We start from the raw sequence: 18,364 nt of genomic DNA, 5'->3' as shown, positions 1-18,364 counted from the left end.
ACTTCTAATCAAGCTGCGGGCCTGTGGGGTATCGTCTCAGTTGTGCGACTGTATTCGTGATTTCCTGTCAGGAAGGTCGCAGTTCGTAGTAATAGACGGCAAATCATCGAGTAAAACTGAAGTGATATCAGGTGTTCCCCAGGGAAGCGTCCTGGGACCTCTGCTGTTCCTGATCTATATAAATGACCTGGGTGACAATGTGAGCAGTTCTCTTAGGTTGTCCGCAGATGATGCTGTAATTTACCGTCTAGTAAGCTCATCCGAAGACCAGTGTCTGTTGCAAAGCGATTTAGAAAAGATTGCTGTATGGTGTGGCAGGTGGCAGTTGACGCTAAATAACGAAAAGTGTGAGGTGATCCACATGAGTTCCAAAAGAAATCCGTTGGAATTCGATTACTCGATAAATAGTACAATTCTCAAGGCTGTCAATTCAACTAAGTACCTGGGTGTTAAAATTACGAACAACTTCAGATGGAAAGACCACATAGATAATATTGTGGGGAAGGCGAGCCAAAGGTTGCGTTTCATTGGCAGGACACTTGGAAGATGCAACAAGTCCACTAAAGAGACAGCTTACACTACACTCGTTCGTCCCCTGTTAGAATATTGCTGCGCAGTGTGGGATCCTTACCAGGTGGGATTGACGGAGGACATCGAAAGGGTGCAAAAAAGGGCAGCTCGTTTTGTATTATCACGTAATAGGGGAGAAAGTGTGGCAGATATGATACGCGAGTTGGGATGGAAGTCATTAAAGGAAAGATGTTTTTCGTCGCGGCGAGATCTATTTACGAAATTTCAGTCACCAACTTTCTCTTCTGAATGCGAAAATATTTTGTTGAGCCCAACCTACATAGGTAGGAATGATCATCAAAATAAAATAAGAGAAATCAGAGCTCGAACAGAAAGGTTTAGGTGTTCGTTTTTCCCGCGCGCTGTTCGGGAGTGGAATGGTAGGGAGATAGTATGATTGTGGTTCGATGAACCCTCTGCCAAGTACTTAAATGTGAATTGCAGAGTAATCATGTAGATGTAGATGTAGATGTATCTACATGTAGGTGTAGATACATAAGTTTTCCCTCCTAACAAAGTACTTTCTGTAACTGCATCGTCTCATTGTTGTCAGTCAGCACCTGCACAGTGTTTAGCTTGCGAAACACGCACGCGCAGCGCAACGTCCGTTATCATAGCAGTTCACGCTGACATGTACAATGAGAGGCCGCAGTGTCCGTGTCGTGCGTTTACAGTAGCTTTCACTGCACAAATTCGGGAAGCTCTTGTTCAGTGGCGTGATCCTTCGTGAAATCTTCGATGTGCTGACAATTAGTTTCCATATCAGTGGCGTGAGGGATTTATTTCACCTCGTCGCTCTCATTTATTCAGTGGGGACACCAGCCGTACATCTCACATCTGTCGAGAAGGTAAGTTCCTTGCTGCTTTTACGACGTTTTCGAGCACAGAAAATTTATGTGATACGAAGTATTGCCATTTTTAGTTTATCACGCGCCCACCTAAGCATTGTTTTTTACACGCGTACTTAACAAATTGCAGCCTGATTTCGTATATTTTTGCCCTTTGTTTTTGAGCGTCTTTCATACAGTTGCATTATATAAAGTTTCTATAGTGTCCTTTTCACATACTGTAGACGTAACATAAAAATAATACAAATACAGTTACAAAATACACTTATCCTATTCATTTGCTCATATGTCATTATCGTCGCTCATATACATTATAGTCTGTAACATATTCTCTCCCCATTTTATGTACAGTGTCACTGCTTGCCATTTTGTTCTCATTTTCGTTACATTATTCGATTCCAACTATATGAGTGCACATTTTACTCTCGTTTGGTTATACATTCTTCATATAACATTCATACAATAATAGATTCGGTTTTCATTGATAGAATAAATTGACATACCTACATTTAATTTCAATTTACTACGACTACTTGTGGGAGCATATTTATTAATTCTAAAGAATTAAAGAAGTAAACAATAGTCTCTACAATAGATACTACGCGGCACTCGGATTAACTACGTATGGCTTCGCCTCTAGCATCTGCAGGAAGGATAAACACACTACAGGATTGAGGAAATTCCACAGAAAGGCATTTGTGCTCAGTTACGTCTCGTTAATAGACTTAACTGTGATCCCTTGAACAGAACAGTTTATTGTTTATAAACATAACTCAAATCTGATCATACTAATCGTATCAAATACTTATTCAGTGTTTAAAAGTGCAGCTCAATATTTACTCGTTATGTGCATTGTATAAAGGATAACCATTCCATGTGTTGAGGTTTACAGTGTTGTATCATCAATACGATATGTTATGTACAATGAGCGTAAAACAATGTTTACATAAGTAAGAAACATGCATAAAAAATTCAATGTATTTTTTTTTTCTTTATTGTATTTCAATTCCCCATCGGGGCGGGCTGGCAGCAGCATATGCGCTGCTCTTCAGCCGAAAGACAGAACAAAACAATAGAAGACATTTAAAAACAGCAAAGGAGAGAATAAGGTGAACATAGATATAAAAAAGGGGGAACAACATGGAAGGCAATAGACAAAAAAATAGGGTGACTAAAATGGAGATAAAAAACACAAAAGCCACACACTGCGACGATTAAAAGAACACAAGGCACAGTATAAAGGTATCGACGGATGGCATAGCACATAACATAACGCTGACGGCGAACCTCAAGGCAGTACACAATTAAAATCACACCTCTTGAGGCACAGGAGAAACAGCACTAGACAACACTGATGTGGCACACTGATGATGATCAATACAGAGGATCTGCCAGGCGCTAGGAGATGAGGGGGACCTGAAGAAGGGGGGGAGGGGAAGGGATGGAGGAGATGAGCGGGGGGCGTGCTGAAGAAGGCCAAGTAGGGAGGGATGTGGGAAGGAAAGAGGCAAGTATGGGGTGCAGGGTCTCAGGGGAGGGGGGGAATGGAGGAAAATCCGCTCTGGGAGAAGGAGGGAAGAGGAAAAAGGGGGCCCTGGGGAGGGGGGGGGGGAACAAGGCCAGGTTATAGTTGGAAGGAAGGGTAGATGTCACAGCGAAGTTCGTCATCCGGGAGGGGGAGGCATTGGAAATTGCCCTGATGAAGGAGACGGAGGGTGTGGAGGTGGAGAGAGGGAGGGATACAGCGATAGAGGTGCGGCAACGTGCGGGGGGTGGAGAGGAAGGAGGAAACCAGAGGGTGGGGGGGATCAAGCCTGCGAACAATGTAAAGGATGCGGAGATGTTGGAGGAAGAGGAGGAGGTGGGGGAAGGGGATCAGTTCATACAGGAGCCGTGTGGTCAATGTAATTCAGGTGTTTGACGCTTTCATGAGTAGTCGTCGCTCACAGTAGTTAGGTTTCGACCCCTTGGTAGTACTCAATCTTAGTTCAGTGACATACTGCAACTGTCACATTCATACATATCATAAACTTACAACTACAGGGTGGTCCATTGATCGTGACCAGGCCAAATATCTTACGAAATAAGCGTCAAACAAAAAAACTGAAAAGAACAAAACTTGTCTAGCCTGAAGGGGGAAACCAGATGGCGCTATGGTTGGCCCGCTAGATGGCGCTGCCATAGGTCAAACGGATAGCAACTGCGGTTTTTTTAAAAATAGGAACAACCCATATTTTATTACATATTCGTGTAGTACGTATAGAAATATGAATGTTTTAGTTGGACCACTTTTTTTGCTTTGTGATAAATGGCGCTGTAATAGTCACAAACATATGGCTCACAATTTAAGACCAACAGCTGGTAACAGGTAGGTTTTTTAAATTAAAATACAGAACGTAGGTACGTTTGAACATTTTATTTCGGTTGTTCCAATGTGATACATGTACCTTTGTGAACTTATAATTTCTGACAACGCATGCTGTTACAGCGTGATTACCTGCAAATACCATATTAATGCAATAAATGTTCAAAACGATGGCCATCAACCTCAATGCATTTGGCAATACGTGTAACGACATTCCTCTCAACAGCGAGTAGTTCGCCTTCCGTAATGTTCGCACATGCGTTGTCAATGCGCTGACACATGTTGTCAGGCGTTGTCGGTGGATCACGATAGCAAATATCCTTCAACCAGTGATGAATACAGCCACATTCCCCCTGGGGGGATATATAGTTTAAAGGGAGGGGGGGAGGAGAGGACAAAGTTATAGGCATAAAATTTGGCGCTGTTAATATTTAAAAATTTTCATGAATAGCTAATACATAATTAAATAACATGTAGTTTAAGTACTGTTAGGCTAGGCGTAAGTTAATTATATTCAATAATAAAATAATTTTATTGTGTTCAAAAAAGCTCACATTTACATAAAACTAATACGTCTAGGCTTTTTTACAGCATATCTCTTGATGATGTCATCAATAAAACTTTCTGTTGGCTCGGCGTCCCCTTCAGCTGAAATCTTCACACAAGCTTGGAGCGTTTCCTGACCCATCCTATTCCTTAATTTTCTCATCTCCCTGTCCATTGTACTAAATGACCTTTCCACACTGCAAGTCGAAACGGGAATGCACAGTACACAATCAGCGAGTGTCCGTAGTGCTTCGTAGCCGATGTCGGCTCTTAGAATGAAAGAAGCAACATCGCAGTCACAAAGACAGACGATGTGTCTTAAATGTTCCAGAGTTCCAGAAACAAGTAGAGGGATTTGCGAAATTTTGAGTGATTGTCTCTGCAAAACTTTACATAAGTTTGAGACTGCATTTAAGGTATCGTCTAAAATCACTAAACCTACAATTAAATTGGAAGTCATCATTTTTAACAAGATTCCTCCAGCTAAACTTGTTAAATCCGCGCCGTCCTTGTGTGTATGTTCACATGCCATTATAATGGACTTGTAGGTTAGGAAAATATCATGAACTGTGCGATAGGTACTTAACCATCGGATGTCAACAGCTTCGGGTATTTTTAAAACAGGTTGCTCTAAAGCACACTGAATTTCACGCAAAACATTTCCTCGTCTGGAAGAACCATGAAAAATTTTGTAAATGTCTTTAACAACATGTAATGTACGTTTTATAATGGGGTGTTTATTCCTAGAGTTGGTGGCAGCAATTGACAAAACATGTGCTCTGCAGTGAATGTATGGCAGCTTATGGCCGTTTCTCTCTGACAACCGAGCGCGGACTCTTGATATAGAACAACTAAAATTAGCAGCACCGTCGAAAGAAAGTTTTCTTTTCTTTAGTTCAGTGTCAGTTGCTGTAAATATGGATTCAGCTGAAGTGCTTTTCAACTCAACGAGACATAAAAACCTTTCCTTCACTTCAAACGATGGAGACTGTGCAACATATCGAACTACTAAAGACAGTTCACTTTAGTGGGAAACATTTGTAGATTCGTCTGCCATTAATGAAAAATATTTGTCATGGAGAAGTGTTTCATCTTGAAAGTCTAAAGACTCTCCCAAATAAGTCAACAATTCTGACGCAGTATACTTACTAAGATGTGTGGACCTTTCGCTCTGAAATTTTAACCACTTTTCAAGATTAATATCGCTTTTCAGTACTACCTTACGAATTAGAGGTTCATATTTGGTTGTGTGGGGTATTTCTTCCTTACTAAGGAAATACAGACTTCGAATTAACGATGACAGTGCTTGGCGGTTTAAAGCTTTTTCATTTTCACTTTGTTTAAATATCTGTGTATGAACTGGAGCGTTCAATCCCTGCAATCTACAATTTTCGAGTGCAACGATTCTTGCATGTTTTTCTGAGTTGGCGTGCTTATCTAGCTTTCCCGTGCTTCCGCTAGCTTTTCTAAATTTAGTAAAGGTACAGAAATGAACACTCCTGCTGTTTTCTGAAGAGCTTCGATATCGTTTTTTAAATGCATTTCACACAATTTGCAGAAAGCCCCACCTCGCTCTTGTTCAAAGTACAACCAATTGTACTTACACTCCCATTTTTGCTGATACTCAATCTCGCGTGCAATACTTTGTTTAGAATTGCAATGTACGGATGGGACAGAAATAGCACATTTATTGTTTGAAAACTGTGGAAGGGAAACTGAAGACTTGGTAGACCTACGCATTTTCTCGTCACAATCACTAGTACTTCTTTCAGTAGACTCACACTCGTCGTCGTCTTTTGCAATACACTGTCTTTTATTACACAACTGGCCATTAAAATTGCCACACCAAGAAGAAATGCAGATGATAAACGAGTATTCATTGGACAAATATATTATACTAGGACTGACATGTGATTACATTTTCACGCAATTTCGGTGCATAGATCCTGAGAAATAAGTATCCAGAACAACCACCTCTGGCCGTAATAAGTTTTGATACGCCTGGGTATTGAGCCAAACAGAGCTTGGATGGCGTGTACAAGTACAGCTGCCCATGCAGCTTCAACACGATACCACAGTTCATCAAGAGTAGTGACTGGCGTATTGTGACCAGCCAGTTGCTCGGCCACCATTGGCCAGACGTTTTCAGTTGGTGCGAGATCTGGAGAATGTGCTGGCCTTGGCAGCAGTCGAACATTTTCTGTATCCAGAAAGGTCCGTACAGAACCTGCAACATGTAGAGCCACAGGTCGTAACACATCTGAAATGTAACGTCCACTGTTTAAAGTGCTGTCAATACGAACAAGAGGTGACCGAGACGTGTAACCAATGGCAGCCCATACCATCACGCCAGGTGGTAACGCCAGAATGGCGATGACGAATACACGCTTCCAATGTGCGTTCACTGCGATGTCGCCAAACACGGATGCGACCATCATGATGCTGTAAACAGAACCTGGATTCATCCGAAAAAATGACGTTTTGCCATTCGTGCACCCAGGTTCGTCGTTGAGTACACCATCGCACGCGCTCCTGTCTGTGATGCAGCGTCAAGGGTAACCGCAGCCATGGTCTCCGAGCTGATAGTCCATGCTGCTGCAAACGTCGTCGAACTGTTCGTGCAGATGGTTGTTGCCTTGCAAACGTCCCCATCTGTTGACTCAGGGATCGAGACGTGGCTGCACGATCCATTACAGCCATGCGGGTAAGATGCCTGTCATGTCGACTGCTAGTGATACGAGGCCGTTGGGATCCAGCACGGCATTCCGTATTACCCTCCTGAACCCACCGATTCCATATTATGCTAACAGTCATTGGATCTCGACCAACTCGAGCAGCAATGTCTCGATATGATAAACCGCAATCGCGACAGGCTACAATTCGACCCTTATCAAAGTCGGAAACGTGATGGTACGTATTTCTTCTCCTTACACGAGGCATCACAACAACGTTTCACCAGGCAACGCCGGTCATCTCCTGTTTGTGTGTGAGAAATCGGTTGGAAACATTCCTCATGTCAGCACATTGTAGGTGTCGCCACCGGCGCCAACCTTGTGTAAATGCTCTGAAAAGCTAATCATGTGCATATCACAGCATTTTCTTCCTGTCGGTTAAATTTCGCGTCTGTAGCACTTCATCTTCGTGGTGTAGCAATTTTAATGGCCAGTAGTGTAGAAAAGGAAGAAATTAAAGTTTGTTGTTTCGTCATTGTGTTTTGGCACTAACGCTTTTTTTTATGTTACATACTGACGAAGACTGCACGTAGTACACTACGTAATCACATCACACTTCCATAGTAACCTGTCGACTGGCTGTTACAACATTTTCTACAATGCTTTGAGTTTTTATACAACAATGAAAGCTTAGATTATACTCGTAGAGCAGCGTTGCCAAATGTCCCACTCATGATGGAATGTACAGCTTCTTTAGGCAAAAATTGTGTATCCCCATTGACACTGCGAAAATCATTGTCAAGTGTACACAAATAGTTGGTCTGAGCATTGGACTCATCGATTAAGAAAAATCTATATGGCTATTAAATCTTAGAAATATTCCCAATAATGCAATAAAAAAAATTAAAACAAGCTTTTATTATGTCAGATGCTACTTCCAATTCCGTAGCAATACCTGGGGACGTGTTTTGCGACATCAGGTTTATTCTAAGGGCAAATAAATTATAGATACGAGTGACGGATAAGAATAAAGTTCGCAGCAAGGGTGGGCTGCGTAGCTAAGGGATTAGCTTACGCGTTAGGCCGATTGGAGGTGCGGTGAGGGAAGACATGAGAGAGGAAAGGCTGACTTATTCCACCATCGACGTTGCCAACACACCTTGTAACGCTGAACTTATACCGCACACTTATTATGCAGCAACTGCTAATTTGTTGGTGTTGGCAATAATAATAATAATAATAACAGAACAATCGACGCTAAGTGTTCCAAACCGAACCGATAAGTAACGAAACCAAACTATAGGGATCCAGCCGCCACCTATTGTGTTACAGAATTCATTTTGCGTGTAAAAACTGCATGTCGTCACGACTTTTCCATAGTTGGCTCCAAACCTCGTTAGCAACAGCAGCTGGCGTAGTTTAAATTTTGTCACAACAGTACAAGTTAACAGACGAAGTGATAATTTTTATTTTTCATAACAACTATGGATATGAATTTCTCGGGGGGGGGGGGGAGGGGAGGGGAGAATTTCCAATTTTTTGGGGGGGGGACACATCCCCCCCCCGGGCCACCCCCTGAATTCATCACTGCCTTCAACATTCCCAACAGAAAGAAATCCAGGGACGTCAGATCCACCTGTCATGAAATATGCTATTCAATACCGCTTCAACCGCACGCGAGCTACGTGCCGGACATCCATCATGTTGGAAGTACATCGCCATTCTGTCATGCAGTGAAACATCTTGTAGTAACATCGGTAGAACATTACGTAGGAAATCAGATACATTGCACCATTTAGATTGTCATCGATAGAATCTGGGCCAATTATCCTTCCTTCCATAATGCCGCACCATACATTAACCCACCATGGTTATTGATGTTCCACTTGTCGCAGCCATCGTGGATTTTCCGTTGCCCAGTTGTGCATATTATGCCGGTTTACGTTACCGCTGATTGTGAATGACGCTTCATCGCTAAATAGAACGCGTGCAGAAAATCTGTCATCGTCCCGTAATTTCTCCTGTGCCCAGTGGCAGAACTGTACACGACGTTCAAAGTCGTCGCCATGCAATTCTTGGTGCATAGAAGTATGGCACGGGGCAATCGATGTTGATGTAGCATTCGCAACACCGACGTTTTTGAGATTCCCGATTATCGCGCAATTTGTCTGCTACTGATGTGCAGATTAGCCGCGACAGCAGCTAAAACACCTACTTGGGCATCATAATTTGTTGCAGGTCGTGGTTGACGTTTCACATGTGGCTAACACTTCCTGTTTCCTTAAATAACGTAACTATCCGGCGAACGGTCCAGACACTTGGATGATGTCGTCCAGGATACCGAGCAGCATACGTAGCATACGCCCGTTGGGCATTTTGATCACAATAGCCATACATCAACACGATATCGACCTTTTCCGCAATTAGTAAACAGTCCATTTTAACACGGGTTAATGTATCACAAAGCAAATACCGTCCGCACTGGCGCAATGTCACGTGTTACCACGTACTTACACGTTTGCGACTATTACAGCGCCATCTATCACAAAGCGAAATTACAGCCAAACCCTCCAACTCCGTAACTGAATACGAACGTTTAAATTCGGATAAGGTGCGGCTGGTGAAGCTAATTACTAGTAAGAAAAGAGATTAACAGGATGCTTGAATGGGGCATAATACAACCATCATTTTCCCTTTACTGTAGTCCTGTTTTGGCCGTGAGTAAGCCAGATGACAAGGTGTTCTTGATCCTTGACACATGTAACATTAATAAGATTACTGCACCAGTTCGCACACATCCAGACAACTTAAAGGAACAGCTTATGATATTCTATGATACTAAATTTCTTAACTATAATCGATCTCCGGTCGTCATATTGGCAGGCAAAACTACATGAAGAAAGTTGGAAGTATACCATCTTGTGTGTGGGGGCAATAGGTTCAAATTTCAAATATTTCTGTTTGGGTTTATGCAAGTGTAGGTGTATGTATCTCTGCTCTGGACAAAGTGCTTACTCTTGAGTAAGGTAATAGTATACATGCATGACCTATTAGTCACCACACCCACTTGGGTAGAACACTTAAGATTAATTGAATATGTACTGAGCCGCTTTTCTTAACATAAAGCAACAGCAAATGTCAATAAATCTAATTTTGGACAGGAAAAGGTTAAATTTTTAGGACACATAACCTCTTCGGAAGGCAAATTGCCAGATCCTAAGAAACTTGATGCCATTAGGAACTGTCCTGTTACTCAGAATAAGACGCAATTAAAGGCATGCTTAGGCCTAGTCTCATTTTTCAGGAAATTCATCCTTACCTAATGAACAGTGATGCCTTACTCAATCTTCTCCGGAAAAACGGACCTTGGTAATGAAACAAGCAATGTCAAACTGATTTCGAGAACCTCAAGCAAGCGTTATTAAATACCAATATTTTATCTCAGCCAGACATGAAAGATTTCTGTTTATGCACCAATGCGTCTTCTCAAGGTCTGGGTGCATGCCCCACTATACATGTCAACTAAAGATTATTGCAGCCTACTCATTGAAAATAGTTTCAATAAAGACATGTTACTGCTCAATAGTACATTGTCTGACGTGACAGTCGCTGCCATTCCACTTTCGAAACAACTTCGTTAGAAGGAAGCCTGCTGCCACATCTTTGCACTGGCATTTATCCTCACCATGGCAACCACTAGTTTGCCTATCGACTTTACAGCAACTTCAGTGGAAAGAAGCCTGCTACCTCATCTTTGGAACGGCGTCCAACTTCACCATGGTAACCAGTGGTTCCAAATGGTTCACTAACAGGCCTTGACAGGGCAACCCATGTACTGTCAAAATGACATTCATTTATTCTACACGTTTAAATATTTTTAACATTTCTTAATTGACAAAAGCTGTTAAATCAGCTAAGTTTAGCGTGTGTTTATTTTTATTTCTTGACAGTATTCTTTTAACTAAGAAATTTTACATTGTTATTCGACTTATAACCCATTGCTTAGTAATGACATCATTCTGTCAGAAGTGGGCAGAGCCTCCATTATATATAGTAAGACGTGCACTGGTTTCTCCAGTAGTGGGTCTCCAGAAGGAGGTTCTTACTCATTGGTAATTCATCGTTTTATAGCTTTATAACTTTACGTATTTTCTTTAATGTATGTAGCCCTCTAATTTAAGCTTTGTATACGACTTGTAGGTCTGAAGGTGACCACAGCAGTGGTCGAAACCGGTCACCATAATAAATCAGTTGTGATCAAGACTGTTTTTGATAGTAAATATTCGTAACACATTGATCAGTGTCACTCCCATAATGTATTCAAAAGTAATGCTTCACTAATGTTTTGTAACTTACCTGCAAGTTGTTCCTGTTTATCGTCTACGGATGATACTTTTTCCGTCAACGTATTTATGCTGCGGGATATGTCGGTAATTATTTCTTGTTTTAGTTGTTTACCTAGCTCCGTCAACTTCCCACATATTTCGTCCGATAATTCAGTGCGTATAGTTTTCCTCACCGCACTGAACTGTGACTAATACGTACTACTCTTGAAATTGTTAAATACCTGATTTTTGCTGTGTAAACTGTTGTCCTATATTTTCCTGATATTTTGTGAGCTGCTGTGTCATACCCATAAGTTGTTGTGTTACGCTTCTTTCCTGAAATGCCTGTTGTTTTGTAAACTGTTATGTTATTAGTTGCATGGGTTGTGTCAAGTTGTGTGTCTCTCACTAGTATTTACATCACTTTTACGAACTGTTTGCTGTTCTTGCGTTCGCAATGTAGTGAGCAAGTAATCAAACGAATTTTCGCTGTCACGCCCTTCAGTTTCACTATGTGAAAAAATTGTCTCATCAAGCGTCATAAAATGGACATCATGATTAGTTACATTACGAGTGTCATCATTTATTGATAGTGGGACGCCAACCTGGTTGTTTTGGTTGCCGTCGGCCAGTTCACGAGTTGGCGCGTTACCTTCAACTGTTTCCAAGCTCGGATTTGCGACATCTTGGCTTATTGCATTTTGTAATGAATTTTCAGCATTGGCCATTTCCTTTGACTCCATTTCGAATAGTTTTTAACAAAATTATGAATATAATTGTTTTTTCAAAAATGAAATTGTCTGTATCGGTACTTTTCAACTACAGTAGATTCACTAATTAACGTGATAATTATCTGGCACAGTCTTATAGATTTTGAATGAGTTATCTTGCACTTTAATGATGACTCTGTAAAATTTTTCCTCTTTCCTGTAAAAATGCACTTTACTTAAGGGATATTAATTGAAGGAAAAGAGATTATATATTGCCAGAGAGACATCACTAAGCGCGGCCATATACGAGTAAGCATACAGCGTAGTAGCTTCCTACCTTTACCGCTGAAATCGGCATTCCCGGCTAGTCTCGTTTGTTGGCAGAATTTAATTTTAATTTGCTCCTCCAATATTTTTGTTATTCCCAATCTCGCGGACATGTAATTAAATACAATGAATGCTTCATTAGTTTCATGTAACAATAATATGAACCATTTATCGGATACAAAAAAAAAAAGAAATTCTCAACAGTGGAAAGATCTGTTCATATTTCGCTCGGCGCTGTCCTCTAAACTGTCGCCATTGTATAGTGATGTATGTGTGGATGGAATAATGGTGGAAATTGACTAATAATTGCTTGAATAATTGAAAAAAATTGTTTGGAAAGAACAGTTGGAAGAAACTGAAAGGTAACTTATGAATATGTACAAAATCCTGGATGACTTTAACTGATACCAACATCATCAGACCTTCAATATCAATACATTCAAGGTGAGTATTCATAATTTGCATTATGTACCGCTCCATATTAATTCCATTGTGTATAGTCTTGATTATAACAATGCCGATGCAGGATCGCACCTCCGCTGATCGCGCAAATTCCACTTGTCCGCTTCGAACCTTGTGATGCAAGATCTCGGCGGCGGGCGAAATGTTGAACAAACAATGATGGACATCTCAAATATGCGAATTAATTTTACGTTTCTAATAACTTTTTATAACACTTTTAATGTACGGTTGAGATACACATTTTTTAACAATGCTGGTACAACGGATCCAAGCATATGTCCGTACCCTACCACTTTCCGAAACAAACAGGTGAAGGTATAGGAATCAATAATTTGAGGAGCATATTTTTTCTTTTGTTTTATGCAGATGTATCAAAATATTATCCTTGCCACAAATCAACTCGCTAATTTATCTTTGTCAGGGTCTATAACCCATTCAGTTTACATATAGTTTACGAGCGTAAAAAGAAAAAAAAACGAAAATATATTATTCAACACAAAGAGAAAGTGGATCGGGATTATGCCTATCATACTGTGGATATCGAAGTCATTATTAGTGGTGGGGAAGAACAACCTGATAATAAGGTGAGAGCATAATAGTGGGTGTCGAACAGGACAGAATTTTCCACATAACCATCGGTCGAAAATGTATCGTTATAGACCTGAGGCCACAAACGACAGCCAATGAGCAACGATAGAGTTAGTGTGAAACCAGCATTACCAGTCTTAAAATACGTCATACTGTTAGCAGCTGTTACCGATTCCACTCGTGCATTGCTGTTCTACTGAGTTATGCCTGCGCACCATTAACATGCACACATCAGTAATTAAAATTAAAAAAATGCTATCATGAGCAAAGATAAAAGTACCTTGTGATATAGAATAGTGACACATCAGGAGGGTAGCAAGTTGAATATCTAGAATTTTGTCCCCTTTTATAGTTTACTTCTTCAGTTAGTCTTACTATGATGGCTAGGATGTGTGCACGCTGTGTGTGGATGAAGGAGGTGCTGGCCACAGTATATGAACAGCTGAATGTGCTTTTGGCTAGGTCAATCACCTTTAGGCTGCTGCCTTGGGGTGTAGCGGTGGCAGAGAATCTGGCACATCACACGGGGCGCCTCAGGTGTCACTTGTTTTGCGACGGGCTCTGCTACCAATGTGCACCTGACGCAGTGGATCCACCCCCACAGCAGGATGGGTGACAGTTGCTAATGCATGTCCATTGTTCGAACCTTAGGGCCAATGTGGAGACTGGCCTCGCCCATTCACACTGTGGGTGGACAGGTGGCCCTTCCTCCAGCAGGGTCTGAGCAGGCACACGGGTGGCAGGGGTTTACTAGTTATTGGGAGTTCCAATGTCATGTGCATTATGGAGCGTTTTAGGCAGATAGCGTTCATGGCTGGAAAGAAAGCCAATGTGCACTCCGTATGTCTGGTATGGGTCCTCATCCGTGATGTGGAGACAGCCTTGCTGGTGGCTATCGAGCGTGCAGGGTACAGTCGCCTGCATGTTGTGGCTTACGCTGGCACCAATGCCGCCTGTCACCTGGGTTCTGAGGCAATCCTCAATTCCTACAGGTGGCTGCCGGAGGTGGTGAAGACTGCTGGCTCCATGGCAGGGTGCAAGCAGAGCTTGCAATTTGCAGCATTGTTCCTGGAGTTGATCGGATCCTTTGGTTGGGAGCTGAGTGGAGAGTCTCAGCCAAAGGCTTCGTCGCCTCTAGACAGTCTTGGCTGCAGACTTCTAGACCTGCGTAATTGGGTGGGGACTTTTAGGATTCCCTTGATAGGTCAGGGACACGCTACACAAAGGAAGCAGAGTACTGGTCGAGTGCACATGAAGTTATTTTTTTTTTAGATTAGGCAGCAGTCTGAGGTGCTCTGATGAACACTTTCCAGTCGATATGCAGCAAGGGAAGTCAATCAGCGTTCATATTTGAGGTGTGCGTACTGTAAGACCTTCGGTACACACACCATCAGAATATTTGACTTGTCGCTCTAACGAAGTAGGCGAGTGTCAGCAATATGTCTTGTGGTCTTAACGTGGCGTGTTTATCTTCTGCCATTAGGTCAGACGATAGAAATGCCACTTGCATGCTTAGAGTAGCAGATTGACGGTGACCAACTTTAAACAGAACTTGATTAATTTTCACACACATTTATTAAAATGATAGAAAGGCATAGACATTACGTAACTTGAGTCTCGAAGCTGTTTACAATTGACAATCTGAAGTTCCTTTGGTCTTGGTACGTTAATCTTATTCTCACATATCTCTGATACTTGACGAAGTGTCTATACATTTATCTTCATGGCTATGTACAGGAATATGATAATCTTATTAGGCGCAGATTGAAACTTGACCATAGACTGGTACAGCCTAATGCAGATTGACTAATCAGATGTCTGTACACTTGTTATAATACCTCGAGTGTTCAGGTATCACTGCGCGAGTGTGATCCGCGAGGAGAAAAGGTTCTACATTAGCAGCAATCTTCTTGGCTGCGTGACGTATTAATACGTGGATTGGCGGAAGTAGAATTTGGTCCGTCTCTAAGACAGCGCCATCTCGTCGTGCGGAGATGGACGAGATCTGCGCTGTTGTGCTTAACAGGGCGCGCTCTAGTGGGAAAGTTGTGTACGCACTGACTAGGCATAACTATGTACACAACAATAATAAAGACACTTGGACTGCAAAAATTTTATCAGTAAACTGTCGAAGTAGTCGCAACAAAGTTCACGAATTTACTGCCCTCTAGGAAATTTCTCGCGCTCAAATTATTCTTGGGACCAAGCCAGCTGAAGCCCAATGTGGAGATGAGATATTTAGCAAGTCGTGGAACGTTTATTGGAATCACAGATGAGAGGCCATAGGAGGGGGACTGTTCATTGTAATTGACACAAATATTGTCTCTAGTGACGACGAAACTGAGTGTGACATTGGAGTTATCTGGTCGAGTATAACATGTGTAGGTGAAAACAAATTAATTGTTGATGTTTTCACCAGCCACCCAATTCTTCTGTGACAGTTGTAGGGCCATTCAAATAAAGTTTAAGTTCGATAGCGCGTAAATATCGAGATCATGCTATACTTGTAGGAGGTGACTTTAACCTACCGAGTGTAGACTGGAATGTCTTTGGATTCACTGCAGGGGGTAAAGACAGACAGTCATGCGAAATACTTTTGAACACGTTTTCTGACAACTGTCTTGAGCAGCGAGCTCGGCAGCCCACACACAATGGAAGCACCGTAGACGTTGTAGCTGCAAATAGGCTGGACCTTATCGACAATGTCAGTATAGAAACGGGGATTAGCGTTCATGACGTCATTATAGCAACGATGATTACAAAAGTTAATAAATCGATCAAGAAGGCTAGGTAAGTGTTTCTGCTAGATAGAGCAGATAATCAGTTATTAGCATCTCACTTAGGGAGGGAATTGGCATCACTTAGTTCCAGTAAGATGGATGTAGAGGAATTATGGGCAAAGTTTAAGCGGATGGTAAATCAAGGTCTGGAGCCTTAAGTGCCTGGTAAGTGGATAAAGAATGGAAAAGACCCACCATCGTTTAATAACGAAATTTGGAGAATACTGAGGAAGGAGAGGCTCTTGCACGCTCGGTTCAAAAGGAAACGCACAAATGACGACAAGGGAAGGTTAGTAGAGATTGGGGCGTCTGTGAAAAGATCTATGTGCGAAGCATACAACAGCTACTACCGAACACCTTAACAAAAGATCTGGCAGAGAAGCCGAGGAAATTCTGGGCTAATATAAAATCGTTAAGTGAGTCTAAGGCTCCCATTCAGTTTCTTATTGTCCAGTCTGGTGTGGCAGTTGAAGATAGCAAAACGAAAGCCGAAGTATTAAATCTCACATTCAAGACATCATTCACAAAGGAGAAATGTACAAACATACCATCATTTGACTATTGAGACAGACTCCCTAATGGATGACATAATAATAAGCATCCCTGGCGTACAGAAGCAACTGAAAGATTTGAAAGTAAATAAATCACCAGGTCCGGATGGAATCCCAGTTTAATTTTACATGAAGTACTCTAGGGTGTTGGACCCTTACCTAGCTTGCATTTATCGCGAATCTCTCGCCCAGGACAAAGTCCTGAACGACTGGAAAAAGACGCAGATGAATCCAGTACCTAAGAAAGGTAACAGAACGGACCCACAAAATTACAGATCAATATCCCTGACCTCTGTTTGCTGCAGAATCCTTGAACATATTCTCCGTTCGAATATAATAAACTTCACTGATACTGAGAAGCTTATGTCCACGAATCAGGATGGTCTTAGAAAGCATCGCTCGTGCGAAACTGAGCTTACCCTTTTCTCATATGATATAATGTGAACTATGGATGATGGGCAACCGGCAGATTCCATATTTATAGATTTCGGGAAAGCATTTGATGCAGTGTCCCATTGCTGCCTGTTAGAGAAGGTACAAGCATATGGAATAAGTTCGCAGATATGTGAGTGGCTCGAAGACTTCTTAAATAATAGAGCCCAGTACGTTGTCCTCAATGGCAAGTGTTCATCAGAGACAAGTATATCGTTAGGAGTGTCCAAGAGAAGTCTGATGGGATCGCAGTTGTTCTCTATTACATAAATGGTGGACAGTGTAGTTGTTTGCTGATGATGCCGTGGTGTATGGTAAGGTGTCGAAGTTGAGTGACTGTAGGAATATACAAGATGAAATTACCAGTTAGTGTGATGAATGGCAGGTAGCTATAAATATGGAGAAATGTAAGTTGATGTGGATGAGTGGGAAGATCAAACGTGTGAATTTCGGATACAGTATTCCTAGCGCCCTGCTTAATACAGACAAGTCGTTTAAATATCTGGGTGTAAATAATATGAGATGGAACAGGCATGTGAGAACTGTGGTAGGGAAGGCGAGTGGTCGACTTCAGTTTGTTGGGAGAATTTTAGGAAAGAGTGGTTCACCTGAAAAGGAGACTGCATATAGGACGCTGGTGCAACCTATTCTTGAGTACTTCTGGAGTGTTTGGGATCCATTCCTCGTCGGATTGAAGGAAGCCATCGAAGCAACTCGGAGGCAAGTTGCTAGATTTGTTACCCGTAGGTTTCATCAACACGTGTTACACGGATGCTTTTGGAACTCAAATAGGAATCCCTGGAAAGAAGGCGACGTTCTGTTCGAGAAAGACTATTGAGAAAATTTAGAGTACCGTCATTTGAAGCTGACTGCCAAACGATTCTACTGTCGTCAACATACATTGAGCGTGAGGTCCGCGAAGACACGATACGAAATTAGGGCTCATACGGAGGCATATTGACAGTCATTTTTCCTCGCTCTATTCGTGAATGAACAGGAAAGGAAATGACTAGTAATGGTACAGGGTACCCTACGACACGCGCCGGTGCGGTGGCTTGCTGAGTATCCTTGTAGACGTAGATGCAGAAGTTACAAAAAGAAAAACAAAAAGCATAAGAACTTGAAGTTCACTGAAACGTATCGTAATTGCTTGAAAATACCGGGTTGTTATAATTAAACTGCATCTAC

This window comes from Schistocerca americana, chromosome 4, assembly GCF_021461395.2.
Source record: "Schistocerca americana isolate TAMUIC-IGC-003095 chromosome 4, iqSchAmer2.1, whole genome shotgun sequence".
In the NCBI taxonomy this organism is placed as follows: domain Eukaryota; kingdom Metazoa; phylum Arthropoda; class Insecta; order Orthoptera; family Acrididae; genus Schistocerca; species Schistocerca americana.
This window is presented reverse-complemented; position numbering follows the sequence as displayed.